The sequence below is a fragment of the Pomacea canaliculata genome, linkage group LG11 (assembly GCF_003073045.1).
Source record: "Pomacea canaliculata isolate SZHN2017 linkage group LG11, ASM307304v1, whole genome shotgun sequence".
Lineage (NCBI taxonomy): Eukaryota > Metazoa > Mollusca > Gastropoda > Architaenioglossa > Ampullariidae > Pomacea > Pomacea canaliculata.
Genome location: NC_037600.1, coordinates 2,860,041 through 2,883,600, shown reverse-complemented (window position 1 = coordinate 2,883,600; position 23,560 = coordinate 2,860,041). Strand labels below are relative to the sequence as shown.

Below are 23,560 nucleotides of genomic sequence, written 5' to 3'. Positions count from 1 at the left end.
TGCAGCATCTCACTTGTTTATGTTTGTTGTTTGTAAAGTGCAGCATCTCACTTGCATTTATGTTTGTTGTTTGTAAGTGCAGCATCTCACTTGTTTATGTTTGTTGTTTGTAAAGTGCAGCATCTCACTTGTTTATGTTTGTTGTTTGTAAAGTGCAGCATCTCACTGTTTATGTTGTTTGTTTGTAAAGTGCAGCATCTCACTTGTTGTATGCTTGTTGTTTGTTAAAGTGCAGCATCTCACTTGTTTATGTTTGTTGTTTGTGAAAAGTGCAGCATCTCACTTGTTTATGTTTGTTGTTTGTAAAGGGCAGCATCTCACTTGTTTATGTTTGTTGTTTGTAAAGTGCAGCATCTAACTTGTTTGTTTGTTGTTTGTAAAGTGCAGCATCTCAGTTGTTTATGTTTGTTGTTTGTAAAGTGCAGCATCTCACTTGTTTATGTTTGTTTTGTTGGCCATCGTTCTTACTGCTCGTGTTACTGCTGGCCCACATGTTAGTGAAGGTGTGTTGTCACCACATGTGTGATAATATTTGCTGTCACAGCGGTTACTGAATGGTTCACTTGTTGTATCTGTTCACTGACACTGAGTACAGGGTACGTCAGCGGGTCACGTGTAGCAGGATAGTGAAGACAAGCAGGATGGGATGGGAGACAGCGGCTGCTGAAAGCATTGTTGCTGGATTTGTAGTAGTTGCTGATCCTGTAGTAGGGACCACACTGGCTTTGTGATGAGTGGTACCGAGCTACGGATTTACGATCACTTTTTCCCCAGTGTCGATACTCCTGTCGGGCGCACCGGGGACCGTACGGATCTTAGTAGCCTTACTGACGGCCTTAGATGGAGCTCTACCCATGTCCTTTATTTCGCCTGTAACAAAGTGTGACGAGGCCAACATTATTAACACAAGACTCAGCACGTGCACTGTGTAACTTATCCTACAATAAGTAAATACATCTTCTTCCTTTTTTTTCTTTTATTTCGGAGTGTGCACATGCACTGTGTTGAATGGTTTGCGGTTAGCTTTGCCAGTGGAAGAGACTGAGTGCGGTGAGCGCATGTTGTTTGTTTTTGCTTCTTGCAGTTTTTGTACGATGTTAAATATTGTATTTCTGTGTGTACCATCTGTCTATCAGTGTTTGTGTGTATGTTGATGACTTTGTATTTTAAGATAAATGCTACACTCACTATGAAAATCTTTATCCTCAAGATGTTGAATTTTAAATATTTTTCATTTTTCCTTCTTCTCTCTTATTCGTACTCAGGGTCTAAACTCAAGTCTCCATCTGCCTGTCCTGAGCTGTTGACCTCTCCTCGCCCCAATGTCTACCCGATGACAGGACCTCCCGCCATGTGGCGACTGGACAACAAGCAAACAAGTTCTAGCATTCGGCTGGTAAGTGTTACAAACCGCACTGTCCTAGCTGTTTGTAACAGTCATGTCATCGCTCACTTCTTATCTTTATGGAGGAAGATGTCTGTGGCAACAAATACCGGACTACAAGCCGCAAATGTTCCCTCGGCTTTCAACCTGCGACTTGAACAGCGACTCGATTGCGGATTAATTATTCCACGAACTTCAAGTTAAAGTGTGAACTGTTCACTGTGTTACAATGCTAGCTGTTCACATGTTGAAATCAAAGCAGCTTACAAATGAAGTGTTCACATCAGCTGCTGAAGACAACTTCATCATGCCGACAACGAGACCCAGTGTCTACTATGCACCTTTGTTGTAGTGTTGTAGATATTTGCGGCTTATTGGTAAAGAAAGTAGTTAGTTGGTGTGATAGTATCAAATAGTATGGCTAAGATAAAATGTTATTTATTTCTACAAGATATTATTAACAGTAAATAGAAAATAGCAGACTGCCACAGCTTTGAGTGTTTTGTTTGAGTGGTTCGTCATAACAATAGCAATAAACAACTTTATTCATCTCAGTGGATAGTTACACAGGTAAAGGTCATCCCCTAACCTCATCAGGTCGTTGAGGGGTGAAGTGTTAGAGACCTCAGACCTCACTTGTGTCGGGGCCAACTTTACATGATGTCAGTGCCCATCTCTCTCTCACTGTCTTACCTTCCCCAACCCTCTTACAGTCAGGTACCCGCCAGCTGAGGCGATGACAAGATGAGGTGGTGTATCCACAAAACTGATGAACACCCACTCTCACATCTAGTTCAGACACACCTACATCATTACTGAACCTTGCACACACACACACACACACATAATATTCCTGTGTGATGCCGTGTGGTTATTATCAGAGACTTGTTTTCTGATTAAAAAATTCTTGTAGGGTTTTCAGTTTGGACTTTTTATTAACTTTAATGTGTTTTTAGACAAACAAACTACGGCGCCTTTTATTCTCTCTTTCACAGTAGTGTTAATTTATTTTATATTCCATAAACCCAGACACGATTATTATCTCAACGTGTTATTTATTTTACTGAAGAGTGATGTTTATCTCCGTCATGGTGTGTGCCTTCACTGAAGAAGACCAGAAACATCTTTTAGTGACGGAATCTTTGTGAACATATTTGTTGTTTTGGAGACCAAGTTACTAAAGCAATTTCGACTTGTAAGAGAAATAACAGCCCGAAAATTCTAGTGCACTGAGGGTACCTACCCCGAGCCTGTAGAGCAGTGATGCAGGTGCCGGAGATGAGGAGCACCATTGCCACGAGTATCAGCAGGCGGCGCATGATGAGACAACTCGACCGTCTGGCGGACAACTGTGAACGTTCAGAAAATCTCTTGGGAAGCTCTGCTGGGTGTGAACATGTCTCGTGGGCTTCACCCTATTTATAGTGGCAGCTCCCTCTCCCAGAGTTCATGTCTTGGGATGTCTTCTGTGTGGAAAAGCTCGCACAACAACCTGTTTTTGTCAAAAAGACAGAAAAGGAAGGATAAGGTGTGTACTCCCACTGGTCCCTGGCACACACACCGAGAGAAAGAGAGCGCGCGGTCACGTGATCTAAGTGAACCCACTTCTCAGATTTGTAAAATATAGTTTCTAGTTCTTTCCCCATCGTCACCCCCTAGATAAAATATAGGATATCACAGACCCACAGGACGCCATCACCCACTGGCACAACCGGTTTCTAACAACATAGAATAAGCATGTGCCACTGTGGACCAAGTGCATTAAACACAACATTGAACCCGCTTGGTTCGACCTAGAGCTCCAGGCCGCGGTTCATGAAAGAGACACACTTAAAAAGACAAATCAAGAAGCTGAATTCAAAAAGCAAAGAAATATTGTCACCGCTATGAAACGAGGCAAGATGAAAAACTACTTTAGCAACCTCGTAGAATGCACAAAGAACACCAAACTGATGTGGAAAGCCATCAGCCATCTAACCAACAAGTCTAGAAAAACCGGTATTGCAATGACAATTCCCTCTAACACATTGACCGCACATTTTGCAGGGATCGCTACTAGGGTAGTCTCAAACGACAAGTCACAAGACAACAAACTACACAAACTACATAAACGATCTTGCTCTCCACATATCCCAATCTTGTGAAATGTTTGCAGACGACACCACAATACACGCTCACCACCAACAGACTGAGCCACTTGCTTCCCTCCTACAGCTGAGCGCTGACGAGCTTCAGGCTTGAACTGATTCCAACCTCATTTCCCTCAACCCCCAGAAAACTGAAGTCATGCTTTTAACAACCAGACACAAAAAAGAAAACCTAGCCACCCCATTTCCTAATATCCAAATCAGCGCTCAAGCAATAACGGAAGTACAGTTCCACAAACTCATGGATGTTACCATTGACAATAAGTTATCGTGGTCCACACATCTCAACCACAAGTAAAAACATTTCCAAGAAAGTCTACCAGCTGTCAAGAATTAAACATTTCCTGGACCCCCACACACAAGAAAACTCTTCTATACCACCCACATGCAGTCAGTCATTGACTACTCATCCACCCTCTGGGACTCCACTAGTGAAGCTTCCATCAAACCTCGAGCACGTGTCGAGAGGCGAGCTGTCAAAGCCGACAATAGACCCACGTGACTTCTCCTCTCTGGGCGTCCTTCCTCTAAAAGACAGATTTAAATTAAATAAATGGATTTTCATGTATAAAATGCTGACGGGTAAACTATCGCCAAGACTTTCTCTACTATTTTCCTCCAGTAACTCTAGAACCTCTCCTAAACTGAATATTGCCATCCCTAGACAAGACCTTTAAATCAAGTCTGAAATACTCAGGGAGCGCGCTATGAACAGCCTCCCTCTCCATCTCAAGCAACTGAACTCCCTGAACTGCTGTCGACGCCATCTTTCTAAATACTTTCAAGATATAAAGATGAGGCCTGTAGACAAAATCTACACTTGAAGTAGCACACAGTTTCCACTCGAAAATGATACAAAGTTTCCACTGGCGAACCCCAGGCGGATACCAACAAGTAGAGTAACAAACAAAAGAGAAAAACAAAACAAACAAAAAAAAAAAAAAAAAGGGAGAGAAAAAAAAAACCCAACAAATCAATCTTTAGACAAAATATTTCTTATCATATTCATAAAATAGACACAAATATATCCCACTCATTCAACACAGAATTTTACCCATTCTTCAAACATTAAACACAGGCTCATCAAAAATCAACAAAGATACACACTCACCTCAACAGGTTCAATGTTACACAAAGATACAAACAAATCTGGTAACTTCCAAGTGTGTTCAGGATGTGTACCCAGGAGTACAACACCAAGTCCGTTCAAGACTTCTAACAAAAGAAAACCTTCTTGTCCGAGAGGCACTAACAACACAGAGGGGACTGTCCTTTCTCCCCGCTCCCCTAAAGGAAAACCGCAGTCTCCTTCCTAGCTAAACAAAAAACATTGAAAAAAATATAGCGTAGCTTTTTTGTGACAACTTCATTTTTTTCTATAAATTTTAATTACTTCATTTTAGTTAATTTTCTTCCCTGTAAAGGGAGAGGGCTATATGAAAAAAAATAATTTTCTTGCTTGTTTTACCTCTTGTAAAGAATTGTCATTGTCCGTCTGCTGTCCACTTTGCCCTGGAGTGAATCAGTGCACCCTCCATTCTTTTTTCAGGCTGAAGAATTTCTTTTTCGTTTAACCTATTTTTACTTTCTAACTGTATAAGTGCTCGCTCTAATATTTTTCTTTTTCTTTCTTTCTTGTTCCTGCTAAAGCAGGTTATTCTAATTTTCATTAGCATTGTGTCTAGAAATGTCTGATCAGATACTACAAGCTGTATTTCCAAGGGGGGAATTTTCCCTAAATTATCTGTCATATGGGAAGGCCGAGTACTCTTCTGTCACTCCTTTAATGTCAGTATTTAGTGGAGTTAGTCTTTGTCCTTCCAATGGGAGGAGCTTAGCCTCCATCTCCTGTCCTCTCGTTCTGTAGTTAATGACAAAGCAATCAACAAAGGGTCCATACGGTAGCCGGCAGTAATGTTTGCATCCATCACCAGCTTTGAGAGTAAATGTGACATCAGGAACAAGTCTCATCTACTTTGTTGGAATGGTCTTTACCTACACCAAGTGTATTTCAGTGCTTGTGTGTTGAGCTCATGCCATATATCTACTAGATAAACGTTTGTCATTATCTGATCAACTTCTTCTTGCCCTTTAGTATTGTTGTTATGTTTGTAATTATTACAGTCAAGTTGAAAGTTCAAAACAATATTCCAATCTCCTCCAATCACAATATTGTCTACTCTATCTGTCAACACATTCTACTGACTGTGAGTAAAACTGTGGGTTGTCCTTATTCGGTCCGTATACACTAGAAATTAAAACTCTTTCGCTAATGTTTGTATCACGGCCATCACATAATTTCTCCATTATCTCTGTAAAATATTTTAGTTGAGAATTCAAAGCTATTGTTCAATGGCATTGCTACCCCACGGGAGGAATAAGTATGTGATGGACAAGGGCAGGAGTGACTCCATTGTGTGGAACTCATTTCTTCTGTTTATGTTGGAAATGTGTGTCGTGTAGCAGGTACACTGAATAAGACATATTATGTAAATAATGAAACACATTTCTACTTTTTCGCATGTCGCCTTCGTCCTAACAGTTCGCTGATGCAGAAGTAAGTTGTAAGTCTGTACTCATATCAGGATGAATAGTGTGTTCAGTGTGAACAGTGTGTTTATTTGTCACACCTGTCCTCACTGTCACACGATATTAAGTTGTCATGCGGTGTGCCACTCCACTGATTAGGATGCACAGTGCAAAGTAAATAATCATTCACCCTGAACAACCGCCACACTGTGTCGTCACGAGCGCTGCTGTTGTTGAAGAGACTTCAGTCCTGTAGACACGCCCTTCACATGTCACGTGACACCTGGAGACACAGCGGTTGGCAGGTTACTTTGAGAATGCACCTGAATGTGTGTGTGGGTGTGACATTCACTGCACGGGGTTGCGATGCGAGGAATAGAGGAATACAAAGCTGCCCCATGGCGTCCTGTGGCTGTTGTGTGGACCTGACTGGTGTACCTCCCGGTGACAAGATGGCGGCTGTCATTGTAGGCTCTGTTAGCAGTCACTCTGGGTCCTTTACTGACATCCTGCCTCAGCAAAGCTGTTTATATTTTGCCGGCAATCGTCCTCTTGTCAAAATGAGTGGCCACACTATCAGCTGTTAGTCAACTCTTTGCTTCTAATGCCTTCTGTGTTTTCTGTTTGTAAAGCACGTGGAGCTGCCGTTGATGGTCGAGTAAGGTGCTCTATAGATCAGTTGTGTTGTTGTTTTTATTTATTAAGCCCGCGGTCACACTCACATTCTTCTCGTGTAGCCACCTGGTCATTGGTGTAAGGTTCTGTATGTATCATGTATTTATGTAGTAAATACAAGTCTGCAGGGTTTTGCCCGCATTAGACCCTCGCTACCTCTCTGTGCTACTACTGTGTATTACTATCTGGTATTACTGCTGTGTATTACTACATTATATTGCTGTTGTCCGTTACTACTGTGCATTACTGCTGTGTGTTACTATATTATATTGCTGCTGTGGATCACACAATAAACTTACTGAAGCAATCAAGCCGTTAATAAGGGAATGGTCTAAAGCGCCTTTCGCTACAACAGTGAGAATCAGGGGTCGATGGTTCATATCTTGGCTTCGCATACCTCTCTCTCTTCTCTCAATTTTAAATATGTTTACAGGGTGCTAATTCTTTTCTACATTTTGTACGTGTGTATGTGAGTGTGTGGAGAGTGTATGACAATGATTTTTTTTTTTATTCAGGAGAGGTAAATAAAGCAAGACATACTTTTCTCCCGTTATGTCTTGCCTTTCACAGGGGAAGAATAAGCTATATAAGTGAGTAAGTACTACGAGAATAAGAAGCAATAAACTTAAAGTAAGATACCAAAAGAGGCTGGTAGGTGAATATGCACCAAAGGGGTAAGTAAAACCTATATTTACAAGGGTCCTGGAATTGGGCAGTATCTCTAATGTTTTGTGAGTTATAAATCTTTGTTGTAGGAAGCCTCATCACATTTACTTACATTGTTGTATATGTGTTTTATTAACTCCAATCAGTTCAAAGAGTTCAATTATGTAGGATGGAGAGGGAGGCTATTCCACTGTATGCTTCCTGACTATTCCAGACTTCTAGAAATGAGAGCATTCAGTTTTAGAGAAGTTCGAGTGTTTTGGGAGGAAAGTAGCAAAGTGTGTCTAACGGACGGGTTATCAGTCAGTCATTTATAAACGAAGATTTATTTGTTAAAGTGAGTTTTTTTCAGAGGAAGGAAACTTAAAGATGAAAAGTGATTTGGTTGTATTTTGGGTCTTAGTTGGGTCTTAGTAAAACTCCTTTAACTTCTCTCCTGTGAAGACTTGCTAGTGTGTGTGTGACAGAGAGAGAGAGAGAAATAGTTATGATTTGAAAGACTAACACTAATGTCAATTTAGTGTGAAATTTAGTTGTATCTGAGCCTTACACCGATCACCTTACACAGAGCATCGTGGTAAGCTAACCGGACACAGTGAAGTGGGGGAGAGCCATCAACTAAGGTACATCCCGAAGGCAGGCAGCCCTGTAAACAAATACCTGATACACAGACAGAAAAGCGTGCCAGAAGCGAGAGCTGAACCGAATACAGCCAACCTTCACAGTTTGGTGACAGGCGCTGACCCAGAGACTGGAAGGGACAAGACTTGGTGAATAGCGATCTATGAAGTAGATGACCTCTACCCCTGTACCCGGGGTGTCTGTCACTCAGCCAGCAAACAAGCGGCCAGGAGGTCAAGGTTTACATTTGTCACATCTGTCCTCACTACCACACGATATTAAAGTTGTTATGCGGTGTTCCACTCCACTGATCAGAATACATAGTGCAAAGTACAGAATCATTCAGCCGTGAACAACCGCCACACTGCGTCGTCACGTGCGCTGCTGTGCTTAAAGAGACTTCAGTCCTGTAGAGTGTAGACACATAGTTCACATGTCACGTGACACCTGGAGATACAGCGGTTGTCCGGTTGGTAGGTCACTTTGAGAATGTACCTCAATGTGTGTGTGTGTTCGTGTGAGAGTGAGTGTGAACATGTGTGTGTGGGTGTGTACATATCTGTGGGTGTCTATATGTCATTGTGGGTGTGAGTGTGGTGTGTACATGTAGTGTATGTGGTGGTGTACATTGTGTGGGTGCCTACATGTGACTGTGGTTGTGGGTGTGTACGTGTGACTGTGGTGTGAGCGCTCGTCTATAGGCAAGTATTTCAGTGACACGTGTGTCGTGAAACATTATGTTAGTTTCTTTATGTTTTGATTCCAGTTTGTAGGAGGGCAGACATCTAGGATCATACTTCCAGTGTTATAATAATGAAAGCAGACCCACACACAGTCAACAGATAATGATTCCCAAATGGATGAAGATGAGAAGGGAGCTGAATACTGTGATCCATAGACTATGCGGTAAACTGTGTAATACACTGTGTTATAAACTGTGACATAAACTGTGACATAAAACTGTGCCATGTTGTGCTATAAAAACTGTGTTTACAATCTGCTTACAAACTAGGCAAGACTAAAAACACAAGGCTACACACTTTTATCATTGTGATGAGCATGGATGACAGTCTATAACACAGTCTCACAGAATGAAACACAAGCAAGAGTTTGGACAGATTTTAAAAATATTAAACAATGTGTGAAATAAAAAGCTTTCATTTACAGCTGCCCAGCTGTATGTCAGCTGTATATGTATATACTTTGAGTGTGAGAGAGCTTACAGCAATGACAATATATACAGTTTTGTTTATATTTTCCCTTGTCTGGCATTCTGCAGTTTTAAAATAAAAAAATGAACCTCTGCTGTTGAACAGTCGACATCTTAATACTTGCATCTTTGAGTTGCTGGACATCGTAGGCACCAGACTTTCTGAACTTATTTTTCGACAGCCAGGCTCACAACTATAAACACAGTCGCTCGGCTGTTAGAACTATGACTAAAATAATTAGTAAGTATTGTTGTATTGGTATTACTAAATAAAATATCTTGGAACTAGTTCTATGTAAAAGCACGATTGTGTATGCATAATGATTTGAAGAATAATTGAAATCAACAAGGACACTACTTGGTCAGACCCTGCTAAATGGACCAGTGGACCTGGACTAGTAAAACACTCGTGAAACAAGTTAAGGTTCTCAACAAATGAGCATTGTAATTAGCTTTTGTTTACAGTTGTGCATCAGGGATTTAAATCATTAAATAAGACATTATAACTGCGGCCTGTGTTTATTTTGTTGGTTAGAAAAATGTGCTAACGACTGATAGCCAGTCTGTATGATTGTCCGTTTACCCGCCGGCCAGCCATGTGACGACTTGCCACTCACATCAATATTGTCTGTCGCCGTGAGTAAACATTTATTGGTGTTTACATCTGTCATGTAGAGGCTACTCATAAAGTCACTTTCACACGCGTCCACACACAAACCCGCGGACATCCGGGTGCTGGCTGTCACCTCAGTGTCACACAATGGGTCGTTTTCACTCACGTGATACACACGTTAGCAACGAGGCGCTGTCCGCCATCTTCCTTCCCTAACGCTTCGCGTTTCTTCAGCGGCTCTATATCGGCTTGTGTCACGACACCGCTAGCGTCTCTCGAGCACACCAGCGGAGTCGGACAATTGCGTGCTCTTTCACTCAAATAAACAAAACGATTTTGCCTATACGAGTCTGCCTATGATTATTAAATAAAATAAATAAATAAATAAAACCCTATGAAAACACAGTCACATATAACAATGGCTCTTCCTTTCGTCAAACACATTTACCAAGCCACCAAACTCCTTGCACACTATTAAAACTCACTGTCTTGGCATGTCTCCTCTAACACAATCACACAAAATCTGTATCTATTACTATTCAAACTCACTCTCTTAGGCAATGGTTCTTCTAAACAAATCACATATCTCCACTGAATCTTCTACACATTATGAAGCACACTGTCTTGGCAATGGCTCTCTAGCACAATCACAAAATCCACGGAATCTACTATTAAAACTCAACTGTCATTGGCAATCACACTTCGACTAACACAACCTCCAAACTAAAATGTACTCGATCAACCTCCAAAACTAAAATGTACTAGTGAGACACATGTCTAGCAAATGGCTCTCTACTCTTAAACAAGCGTCCACCTTCTCTCCGAATCCTTTTCTTTCTCCCTATTAAAACACACTGTCCCGGCAGTGGCTTCTCCCTTCAACTAAGAAACACAATCCTCCTCCCCTTCATTAAGTGTCCAGCTTTCACCTCCTCTCACTCATTGCTTGCTACCCAATCTCCAGTCACACCTTTTCTTTCTTTCTCTTTAACATCAAACAAGAACTTTTGCACATTCAAATGCATATTATTAATTCTTTTCAGAAAATTTTGTGTCTGCTGACGGAACATAACTTAAAAAAAATCATTACAGGGTAAGAAGGACATATTCAAAATCCAATCTATAATAACATCACTGATATGGATTACTAAGAAGAACTATTGGTTAGGTAATCTAAAATCACAAAGAAGCTCTGGCATCAATATTGCTCTGAATTAGCTTCTGAGGAAGCAAACGGCATTTGCATTCAAATGACAATACATTTGATTCAATTATACATGTTTGAGTATCCTGTTAAATAAGCAAAAATTATTAACAATATTCTGTCAACAGCAAATATTTTTGATCAACATCATCACAAAGCATGACATCTCCAGCAAAGAAACAAATTCTATATTGTTTCACAGTTTTCACATCAATTTACCAAGTAACTTATCTGATCAGTTGGATATCGTCTGCTATTATAAATTAAAGTGCCCGAAAGAAAAAGAACTACAGTAAGGTAATTGTGCATTTTATATCTGAGAATAACTTCTATGGTAAGTAAACATATACAGATTGCAAGCATGCATTCTGAAAATAAATGCTGATTTCAAACTAAAAAATTGCACTATAGCTACTCATAGGCACTATGGATTTATGTAAATTTACAATGCAGCAACAAAGCCGAACTATTTTGTCTATGACTGGATTATCATCACCAGGCTTTGTTGCCATCAGGTCAATAGGCACTTTAGACTGCAAAATTCCAAACTTTCTGCGAACAAAGCCTATAACTCTCTCATCATGATTCGTACAGAGGCTATTTTTCTCGAATTTTCAACTTGTAGTGGGTGAAGTTGCTTTTTCCCATGGGTAAATCTGGAATTATTAATTTAGCTTGATAAAAAAGAACTTCATCTTCAATGTTGAAACCTCTGTCGGCCATAATTACATCCCTCCTGGTATACAAGTTGGACAAACAAAGAAGTATTCTTCAATGATGTGTTTGTCTGAAGCCCTGCACCAAATGCATCTGAAATGTAGCTGATTGAACTTGTGGTGCAATCCCAATCAGATATTTGGCAGAATGATATTTTTTATAGTTGGAATAAACTTGGATCTGATTGGTTGGCCCGAGGGTTTCTGTGCTTCAAGTTCAAAACAGTCAACAATAACAGCAACTTTATCTTTTAAAGTTTTCTCTAAAGCACATAGGCATAGACAGTTTCAGAGGTTCTCTTGAAGGCCAGTGCAACAAAAAAAGACAACCGTGCTACAAGTACATCAAGAGTTCTTATGAAAACTCCTTTGCGCAGTTGACACGGATACTTTCAGCTGATACCCTATATCCTGGAATTGGTAGTTCAGTCTGATCTTAATTAAAACACAGCAAAAACTCTTGCTCTTTGGACAGTGACTGTGTTTGATTAGACATGTATGGCTCTACCGTTCTGAAATAAGGTCCATTACTGCCAATGAAGGAAGTCCCGTGTTAGAATGGAACTTTAGCTTCATCTTCAACATACACCTGTCTTTCATAAATAGAACAATGTTGTCTGTTTTTAACTGAATCAAGAAGTCTGGTCTCAGAGTCCTGCATGATTGCATCTATATTTAGTCCAGTCAAATCTGTTTGAGTGTTCTGATCATTTGAACATGAATCTTCTATGCCACCATGTAAACTTTCTTCGCAAGCATTGAGCAACCAAAATCTGTTGAGTGTTCTGATCATTTGAACATGAATCTTCTATGTCACCATGTAAACTTTCTTCGCAAGCACTTGAGCAACCAAAATCACTTTCACATAATTTTTCTTCCTGGCTTGCCTCACTGCTGATTGATTTTCGCTTCTTGCTTGCAGTATTTAGAGTAGGGACGGATGCATTACTTCTTTTGCGAGACACAAGCCTCAAATACCTGTTTTTTCGAAGTCTCAGCTTCTGAGCAGTACTTTGATCGCTCATGTCCCAAGTGTAGAGTGGAAGCCACGAAGGGCTATTCCGGAAATTCACATATGCTGGCTTTCCTAGACACAAGAATAAAACAACCCATGAATTACATCTTTTGTGATATTAACTACCAAAAAATAATAATAATCAGCACTGAAACAAAATAAACCAAGTACACGTCTAAAAAGAAAAATAATGGAGTAGAAATAACATTTTTTAGAGCCTCTCTCTCTATAGCTATAGTTTATTAGTCGTGGTCATGCATAATGAAAGTCTTGTTTTGATGTTCACTCAAAATCACGTGAACTGTCACCAACCTACAATGAAGAAAATATTTATCACAATGTGTACAACATGCAGAACAATGTTAAATATACTTTAGCAATTTGGAAAGCGTCTGGTTTCTTGACCGCCAACAAAGTGTTTCGAACAGATAATATTTTGTTCCACTTCTCTTCTGTTGTAATATCCTCTCGGTAAAGCAGACGACGTCGTTCTTCTGTAAGTTTTCTTGTTTCGTCGCCTTGGTTCAAAATAATTTTGGGTATCTTATGAAAAGATACATCTAGAGGAACATTTTCGTTTACTGCAGGGCTTGTTTCCGCATCCTTTGTGCCGCAGACGACCATGATAACCGATCAGTTTGCCAGCAAGCTTCCGTAACCACTGCTTTAAGAGGGGAGGAAAATTGGCCGCTGAAGCAGCTCGCAAAAACTGATGACGTCACGTGAAAACCACCCATTAAAAGCTTAATATAAGCTGTCTAGTTATTGCGACAGCCGAACATGATCCTTCCCCCTCATCGCCACGGTTCAAACTTTTTATCTCGGTAACACCCCCCTCCCCGTGGACGTGTGAGATAACATCCGGGCGACAGCAGATCGCCTGACGTCATTAACTTGCAGAGCACGTGGTGGTCAAGGCCAGGCTAACTTTTGCAAGCAAAACCTAAAGGTAGATGTGACAAGGCTACCCTGTCCGCACCCAAGGGAGGGTGGGGTGTAGAGCATGGAGACGGGGGAACAAGGAGGTGCCAACGGTGTGTGTTGACAGAGGGCGCTTTACGGCAACGGAGAGTGCAAAGTATTCGATGCTGTCTACGTGTCTGTCTACCCGTCCATCATGGATACATTGCACTCAAACCTACTGACGGGTCTACCTACTCATCTACCATACATACGTCTTCACGTGTATATGTGCGCACAGCGCATTCACACACACACACACACACACACACACACACACACAGACATTCAACACACACACACAGACATTCAACACACAGCAAATGGAAGTTTTGTGTGACAAAACGAGTGCTTGAGAATATTTAAAGCTATTCATGTACAACATGACAAGTCATGGACTTATGGAGGTGGAAAAACTATTGCAAGTAGCTTTGAGCCCAGTCACAGACTGACCAACACAGGACTTTATCCCAAAGTACCCTGAACAGGTATAAGCTACTGTTGGTGGACCAGAGATGAGACAGGGGGTGCGAACCATGACTTGTGCTGGATCCTGCCGCCTGTCTGGTGTCTGACAAAATGACTGTGGACAGGATCCTACTCCTTGAGGTAAATAGCAGCACGTGTCACAAAAAAAAAATAAAATAACCCTGAGACAAAAACCTTCAAAACTGATGTCTAACTTAAAGAAGTGCAGAAGAAACGATTGGAGGAATATTGCTCCTTAGTCATGAGAGAAAATGTATCTCAAGATGTTGGAGCAGTGTAGTCGTTGCAAAGAGGAATCACACATCAGCAACACACAGTTGGGTTCAGGAAGGGATGAGACTTTACTCTCGCAATCGTTGTCCTTAGTCAGCTGAGTAAATTGACCATATAATAGACAAAAATAACTGGACATTTTCTGTTGTAGGCCAGAAAAGGTAGTTGACCGAGTCAGCATCTGGGACATTCAGCAAGATGTGACAGGACAACATCACAGCCATGTAGAAACTAATGTTGAGAACCTCACTGGATGGCAGAATGGTTTGAAGTCACATCAAGAATGAGACAGGGATGTCTGTTGTCGCCACTGATTGTCATCGTCTGTGTTAACGATATGCTACAGAAGCAAAGCCGACTAGGAGATGCTGAAGAATGTGTTTTGTTGACGTAGCAACAGCATTTGGTTTATGCTATAATATTTTGCAATAATATATAACATATCTACTTTCCTCTTTCTTCATTTTTTTCCATTCTCTCTCTTTCTCCCTGGCTGTGTCTCTACTAGACATCTGATAATGACAGCTCAAGTACAGGTGTGGTGTTTCTGTGACTGACAACTCAAGTACCTGCAGATGTGCACCTGGCAAAGAAGATGTGTGTGTGTGTGTGTGATCGCTTGCACATGTACGAGGAGAGAAGAAACGTGCGGCATATCACATGGCTTGACCTGTAGTAATAGATACAGACAGAATGTTGAGAATTTCAAAACATAAATATTATGTTCCAGGGAGTCACCACACTAGAGGCAGTCGTGCTTGAAGTCTCGCAGGCACTCGCGCACCTCTTCCTATGTCAGGGTGGTCTGACTCTCGCCCAAGGCACCAACCACACAGCCAGACGTCGTCACGTGATTTGAGCATTAATTAACCCTTTCTAAACGATTTGTAGTGTGAGGTACAGCCACAAACTAAAAAAAACATTTTAGAATTTAATGACATTGGAATGTCTTTCCTTTTTATGGTATGACAGGTTAGGAACATAACTATCTTCAAAAAAGTTCTCCCTGTGTGTTCAGGATGATGGGCCGATGGAGAACAGGTTTTCTGTGGCTTATAAGGGAAAAGACTATTGGTTCTTCCAAATTTTTGTTAGAATATTATAGGCAATCTCAAATCATTTGTTTGCATAATTGCGATAAAGTGGCGCTTCTTCTATTCTCGGGGAGGTAAGAACTAGTCATCTCCGGGCAAGCATGCCATTGGGAAGAGTACCTGTCACCTGTCAGAGTGCGGCAAACATGAAGCCAGGAGAGGGGGAAGGACGGGGAGAAAGAGAAACCTTGTCACCTTGAAACATCTGAAGCGTGCAATGATCAGGACCGGCCATCTAAAGTGCAGAGAATGGTTGGGAGAGGAAGAAGGGGCATTGCAGCCTCCCCTCTTTGTACTGGTCCTGACACCTGACGGAGACCTAGGTCTTTGGAGGAGGGGGGTGGATAGTGAAAAGAAAATATAAAAAGTCATATCCCTTCTCCGTAACAACTTTTTCTGCTATTCCTAGGACCTGTAACTTCACGGCAAGTCACGTGCAAGCTCTCATTTTCCCGGTCTGTTTACAAATTTCGTAGCTGATACTACCATCCCAGTTTGAATTTTGCGGGTTAAAAAGTCAATGATATAAGGCTACCATATCAACTTGCAATTTGGTAAAAACTACGTCTAGTGTTAGAATGTAGGACCCTGCTGCTATAAACTTCTGACCCCTAGAAACACGAGACAAGAGAAAGACAGACACTGCCAACTCCAGTGGAAACATGAAATGTGTAGCAGCTCAAAGGCTTTCTCCCTGTGTACACTACCCTGACCGATGGTCCCACTGCCATGTGGGCAATTTAGGAAACGATAAAACTAATAGAAAATACAAGTTTTAGAAAATCGGAATGTTAACACGTCACCAGGGTAAATGATGAAAGTACAGGCCGAGGACTAGTGTCCATGTGCTTGCAACCAGTGCAATCCATCGGGTGAGGTGTGGCTTTGAGAGGCAAGCGTACACGCTCACAAACAGGACCATGATGAGACTTAAAGGGAACATCCAGGGGCCGTACTTATGAAGTCAGGATAAGTTGTTGCCCTGGGTAATATTGGGGCTAAGAGACAAGAGTTATACAGACAAGCGGATGTCTTTTTACCCCTGAGCAGTAGCAATAAACAGGAGGCAAGGTGTCCTGGGGTCCAGAAACATAAAAATAGTGACTTTGTAACTATATTTGTAACTTCATAGCTTTGAGAACAAGATGCTTTTCGTCGAGTTGTGGGAAATAGCTTACTCTCGCTTCATTACTACAGCCCCAGGGGACAACATTCATGTTATAAGCAATACAACCCTCCCCACTACAAAGTGGATACAAAACTTTACACTTCACAGGCTCCATGGACGAGCACCAAAGGACCTCCCCGAGTGTTTTGACTCGCTTTCGCTCTACTGCAATAAAGTCTCATCCAGGTAAATAATCCTCTTGTTGCAACACACATCACAGCCACCCACTCACCCTCTCAGCAGGTGCAACATAGAACACTTGAAAGACTCCACAGGAGAGCTCCTGCTAAAGGGACAGAAGTGCAAGTGCTACGCTCCACTGAGTTGTTTTTCATTATTGTTTTCCTCTCACCTAATTCTCCCTTCTATTCTCTCACGATTTTTGTTTGCTCCGTCAAACCTGTTCTTTAATCCCTCGCTCACAGGTATTCACACAACGACACTCAAGTCAGTCACCTCATCTGTTCTAAGTAACCAGCAGTTCAAGTAGGAGTCAGGTTAATTCACAAAAGTCACCATCAACATGTTAAGTGAAGAGGAATCTCGAGGCAAGAAGCTCAGGACAGTTTAGCAACTTGTAAACTTATATTATGACTACTAAACAGCGCACTAGCAGCAACACCTCCCTCGATCATAACAATGAAGCTATCTTTAATTTTTAAATCATATTACTAGGAATAATTCATAATGCGGGGAGGCCGCAAGGTCGGTGGATTCCCCTTTGCTTCCTTCCCTCCTTCTCTGCACTTTAGATGGCCGGTCCTGCTCGCAAAATCAGTGCACGCTTCAGATGTTTCAAGAAGGCAAGGTTCCCCTTCTCCCCGTCCTTCCCCCTTCTCATGTTTGCCGCACGCTGACAGGTGACAGGAAACAAACTTCCGTTGATTTTGTCTTTCATAGCCTTTAGAAAATTAAATCCAGAAGAACCAAAAGTTTTGTCCCATGTAAGCCACAGAAAACCTGTTCTCCATTGGCACATCTGCCTCAACATACAGGGTGAGGAGTCCTAGATAGATGTCAGACCTTTTTTGGAATTACTCTGTTCCTAACCTGTCATACGCTGACATGAAAACCATTCCAGTGTGATTAATTGCTAGCATTTTTTATTTTAAGTTTTTAACTGTAGCTCACTCTACGAATCGTTTGGAAAGGGTTCATGGTTCAATCACGTGACTCACGTCTGGCTGTGTGGTGCGCGAGTGTCTGCAAGACATCAAGGTCTCTGCCTCTAGTCTGATGACTCACTCGACATTGATATTTGTGTTTGATGTTGTCAACACTTCTATCTGTATGTATTTTTACAGGTCAAGTCACGTGACATGTGGCGCGTCTACACTCTCCCCGGACACGAAAAAAATAAATAAACTGCATTATTTGTTATATGTGCAGCAGTCATGAATTGTAAGTGTAAAGTCAGGTAAGAAAACCAACACCACCTTGTCAACTGTTAACCACTCCTCCCTCGGTTGGTGGTCGTCGCAGCCTCGCCGCTGGTTGGTTGAGTGACAGACACCCTGGGTACAGGGGCAGAGGTCATCTACTTGTAGACAGCTATTCAGGAAACCCTTTCACATTCAGTCTCCGTGAAATCATCGAGAAGAAAAAGTTTGTTGACAAACAAGTTATAGAAAATCTGCTTTACCAGGTGTTTGCTCACCTGCTTCTGATAAACGGTTTCCAGGACAAGACTCAGGTACTTCTTCTCTGGACATAAGGGTTCTTCAGAGACATACATAAGTATAACCTAGAGACAAGGGCCTTATACCCGAGAGATAGATACGTGTAACATTAACCTTTCCCAGTTTGTTGTTTTACACCTTCTCACCACAATAAATACTCGAGGCCAGGTGTGCAGAAACAGTTGCTAGAGGAGAACAGAGAGCACAAACAGGGATCCTACATTGTTGTAGACACTTATTAGTTGTAGCTTCTGCTACCTGTACCTTTCTGTTCATCCTGATATGAGTACAGACTGACAACTTACTTTTGTATCAGTGAACTGTTAGGACACATGCGAGAAAGGAGAAATGTGTTTCATTATTTACATGATATGTCTTATTGTATCTACCTGCTACACGACACACATTTCCAACATAAACAGGAAGAAATGAGTTCCACAGAATGGAGTCACTCCTGCCTTTGTCCATAAAATACTTATTCCTCCAGTGGGTAGCAATGCCATTGAACGATAGCTTTGAATTCTCAACTAAAATATAGTAGAATGTGTTGACAGATGGAGTAGAAATATTGTTATTGGAGGAGATTGGAATATTGTTTTGAACTTTCAACTTGACTGTAATAATTACAAACATAACAACAATACTAAAGGGCAAGAAGAAGTTGATCAGATGATGACAAACATTTATCTAGTAGATATATGGCATGAGCTCAACACAGAAGCACTGAAATACACTTGGTGTAGGTAAAGACCATTCCAACAAAGTAGATGAGACTTGTTCCTGATGTCACATTTACTCTCAAAGCTGGTGATGGATGCAAACATTACTGCCGGCTACCGTATGGACCCTTTGTTGATTGCTTTGTCATTAGCTACAGAACGAGAGGACAGGAGATGGAGGCTAAGCTCCTCCCATTAGAAGGACAAAGACTAACTCCAATAAATACTGACATTAAAGGAGTGACAGAAGAGTACTCAGCCTTACCATATGACAGATAATTTAGTGAATATTTTCCCACTGGCAATACACCTTTAAGTATCTGATCAGAGATTTCTAGAGACAATGTTAATGACAGTTACAATGACCTGCTTTAGCAAGAAAAAGAAAAGAGAGAAAGATAAAGAAAAATATTGGAGCTAACACTAATACAGTTAGAAAGTAAAAATGGGTTAAAAAAAATTCTGGACCTTGACAGAATAAGAGAGAACTCATTAGTTTAAGAGAAAAAAGAATGGACGGTGTACTGATTCACTCCAGGGCAGCAGACAGCAGAAGGAGAGAAAGTAACTAAATATTTCTGCTCACTGGAAAAACGGTTTTATGTAAGTAAACAAATTCGAAAAACAGAAGCAAAGTGAAGAAAGTATAAGAAAAACTGAAGAAATAAGATCGGAAGTGCGAACTGGTCGTGTAAAGTAGTTCTTCATTGATTGATGATGATGATGATGATGATGATGGATGATAATGAGGGATGCATACCATAATTATATATACTAACTATATTTTGTTATCATATATCTCTGCGTTTCTCCTGAAAGTGAATCCGACATAAGAAAGTCATCTAACCTGCTTTGCTGGAGGGCCTTTTTCTATGCCAAGTGTATCTGAGTACTTCTGGATTTAATTCACGCCATATATCTACCAGGTTCAAATTTGTAATCATCTCATCAATTTACTTTTGCCCTCTTGTATATGTTATTATGCTTATTTTCGCCCTGAGTGATGATCTAATGTTTTTGGCCCCTTATCCAGACCCCTCCCCATCCAGAGAAAAAAAACCACTCACCCGCTAGTAGTAGCTGTTTAAACAATATTAAACAGGACATAAACAAAACAGAAAAAACCTACCGCACACATCAGTTTACATAAATAGATAACAAACATATCCTGACAATCTACACACATTTTCTTCCACCTTAACACACCCTACCCTATGAAAGGACCAGCTTACACTGGAAACACTAGAAACAGCACAGGTTGTAGTGGTTTGTGTTGAACTTGTAGTTGTAGCTACACACAGACAGACAGCACTTCAATAACTAACACATATTTCAGGCTCTTCGCACATTTCAACCGTACACTGAGCTGATACTTACTTAGAAACATATGACATTTGTTATATTTGAGGTATAGCTCACCTACATAGTATCTTGACGGATATAAATGTTAATTAAATAGGAGGAGGAGAAACACATCTACTCACACACATTTTCCAGTAGCTATAGGGTATCCAGACTACGAGGCGACATAAGGGAAGTCACTGATAAGAAATCTCTTGTGTGATGTTCATTCCATGCTTGCTGCCATCTTTCGTCAACTGTTGAGCGTCTTGGTTCAGTTCCTGTAGCAGGTCCTCTGTTGTATTTGGCTGTGTGGTGTCCTGCTCTTGTGCTGGGCTAACGACCATGCTCCCGGTGATGGCGCCTTAGTTACTGAAGGCGTGGAATGAGTAGTGGGGTCAAAGGTGGAGAAAGAAATCCCACGATGTCCTCTCTTCCGTGTGTATGTTGTTGATGATGAGGTTTTCTCTCACTCTGTTGTTGTTGCTGTCTTGTCGTCCCTTCCCGACTGTGTTGGAATGTCCTTTCGCTCCCTTCCCGTTGTTGTGGAACTATTTCTCGTGGCTCATTCCTATCAGCATTTTGTCGACATAACTGACATCACCACCTGTTACCTCCCGCACAGTCTTTGGACATTTAAATGTGTAAGGTCTTCTGTGACAGACATACCTGACCCCTTGAGTCGACTTCTTGCTTTCAGCACTCGGTCTCTGTCTTTACGGGAGGTGAACCTCACAATCACTGGTCTTGGTCTCGGTCTGTCTTTGTTTATTTGTCCTACTCTGTGTAACACTGAGATTTTGTGAGTGTCGATGTCCGACAGACCAAGTCCTGACTGAACAACCTGAAGCACTTTCTTTTCGCACTCCTCCGCTGTTTCATTTCTATTGTCGTCCTGAATTCCGTAAATCCTTACTGACTCGCTCCGAGAGTAATGTTCTAGAAGATTTAACTCTTCCTTACGCTGATCCAAGTGAACTGTTAGTTTGCAAATTTCTTCTTTTAACTCCTCTGTTTGTTTTTGTAGAGCTGCAACTGTAGCTTTTAACATTTCGTTTTTGACATCAACAAGTTCGCTTGTTAGCAGCTGTACTTTGTGGTCAGTCTGTTTAGCCAGTGCCCGATGGCACTCCTCTAACTGTCGTCTCATCGTTTCCGTGGTTTGTTGTAGGTTTTCCAGTTTTTTAAATATTTGGTTATTGGATGTTTCCGGGACTATAGAGGAGAAGGTTTGAGTTAGGAGAGTCTGTCGCGTGACTGTGATGGTCTTCTTTTTTTGGTCACGCTTCCCGCTCTCTCCTTCTGACGACTGTCCCTTGTTTTTTCTATCTCTTCCATCGTCTGAGGCGTGCTAATGAACTTTCTTCAGCGCTTGATTCTTGTTTCCTTTTCTTGTCTTTTTTCTAAGCCATTGCTTAACGTTCTAAAGAGGCAGAAAGGAAGAACAAACAGCACCAAGAATGACTTCTACAAACACAGGCCACGTGATCGTCTAACACCAGCTTCTTAGTTGACCTCAGGTCAGAGGTTGTGTCCTCGCACTTTAGTACGGATGTCCGCACTTTACCACCGCAGATATCTCGCTTTTGTTTTAAACTAGTCTGAAGCAAGGCTGTAACATATACATGTGTATATATCCATCAGTATACTCTCCTCTGTCATTTCTAGGCTGCACGTTCATTGTGGATCAAAAAAAAACACATTTTTTCTCGAAGTCACGAACACGTCCTTCCTCCGGTGTGACCATCGCTCACCGCCATTAAGTTTGATTTGTTGTGACAGAGTGTGACTACCGCAGCTACCTGTACACTGTCCGCGTGTGAATAGTCACACCTGTCACTGTTGTTGTGGTTGGTGTACTCGCGTGACGTAGTGCACTGTTAGCGTGACGTAGTACACTGTTAGATTGACGTAGTTCACTATAAGCGGCTTTCTTTGATCCCAGCTGCGAGTTGCGAACTCCGTTTAGCCGATAATTAACGGATGTGTGTGTGATCTAGAATGTACAGGTGAGGTGTACATCGTCTGTATGTAGCGACACATCACTGGCGTTGGTCTGTAGCCGCTGAGAGCTGCTTACGAGTGGGAGGATGAGCTGTACAAACAGCAACTTGTGTTACTGGGTTACGTGAACAGGATTTTATTCCAATGAAGTACAAAAACGCGGCAGGAGACTACACAGCTTCCGATTTAGTCGCATTCACTGTTCAGGCCTGACGACACTAAAAGAGGAAAACTTAGCAAAACTATAAACGTTGGTCTCGACAAACAGACAGCAGTCCACCTAGTGGCAAAAAACTTGCGATGATGATGGATAATTGATTGGATGGATATATAAATGATGATGATTTATGATGATGATGACTGATGATTGATGATGATGATGATGATGATGATGATGATGATGATGATGGATAATTGATTGGATGTATATATAAATGATGATGATTGATGATAATGATCGATGCATATGATAATTATATATACTAACTATATTTTATTATCATATATATCTGTGTTTCCCGGATAACCACGGCTGAAGTCACTGTTTGTCATTTTAAAACATTTTGTCAGGTCGGCGGAAGTGAACTCCGATGCTGATACTTTCAACATTTCTTGTAAGCCGCACAATAAGTAATGAACAAAGTCATCACAATGTGAACACAACACACTGCGGGCAGCGAACTCTCGCATTTCAGTTTCTTTGTTGTTGTTGTTGTTGTTGTTGTTGTTGTTGTTGTTGTTCCTTCACTTATTGTTGCTGATGTATGTAATGTACGTATATTGGTTAGCATGCTATGAATCGTTTCGTAAGCTGAAGGATGTAAGACAGTAAGTGTAAAGCACCGCTAACTGTAACACCAAAACTACTGTAAATTGAAACATGTGAAATCATCAATTATGCCAAGAAATTATAAGTCTTTAAATATGTTGTTTTAATGTATGTTGTTGTTTTTATCGCACAAACGCTACAAAAGAATGTGTATATACATTGTAAAGAAATATTTACGAGAAAACAAGAAGGAAGTGTAAGAGAACCTACTATCAGCCGGCAAC

General features: G+C 41.2%; 1 long non-coding RNA gene across 5 annotated transcripts; it reads right to left on the bottom strand.

The window, feature by feature from the left end:
* Positions 1–647: 647 nt before the first annotated feature.
* LOC112575317 lies at positions 648–21,101 on the bottom strand. 5 transcript variants are annotated; one of them, XR_003101603.1, is made up of 4 exons: positions 20,647–21,101; positions 4,643–4,847; positions 2,628–4,058; positions 648–870 (listed from the first exon to the last, which is right to left on the bottom strand). It is a non-coding gene; the product is annotated as an uncharacterized LOC112575317 (long non-coding RNA). The 5 variants fall into 5 exon arrangements; XR_003101604.1 differs by having other exon boundaries at positions 4,643–4,843; XR_003101605.1 differs by lacking the exon at positions 20,647–21,101 and adding an exon at positions 5,000–6,921.
* Between the last annotated feature and the right edge of the window lie 2,459 nt (positions 21,102–23,560).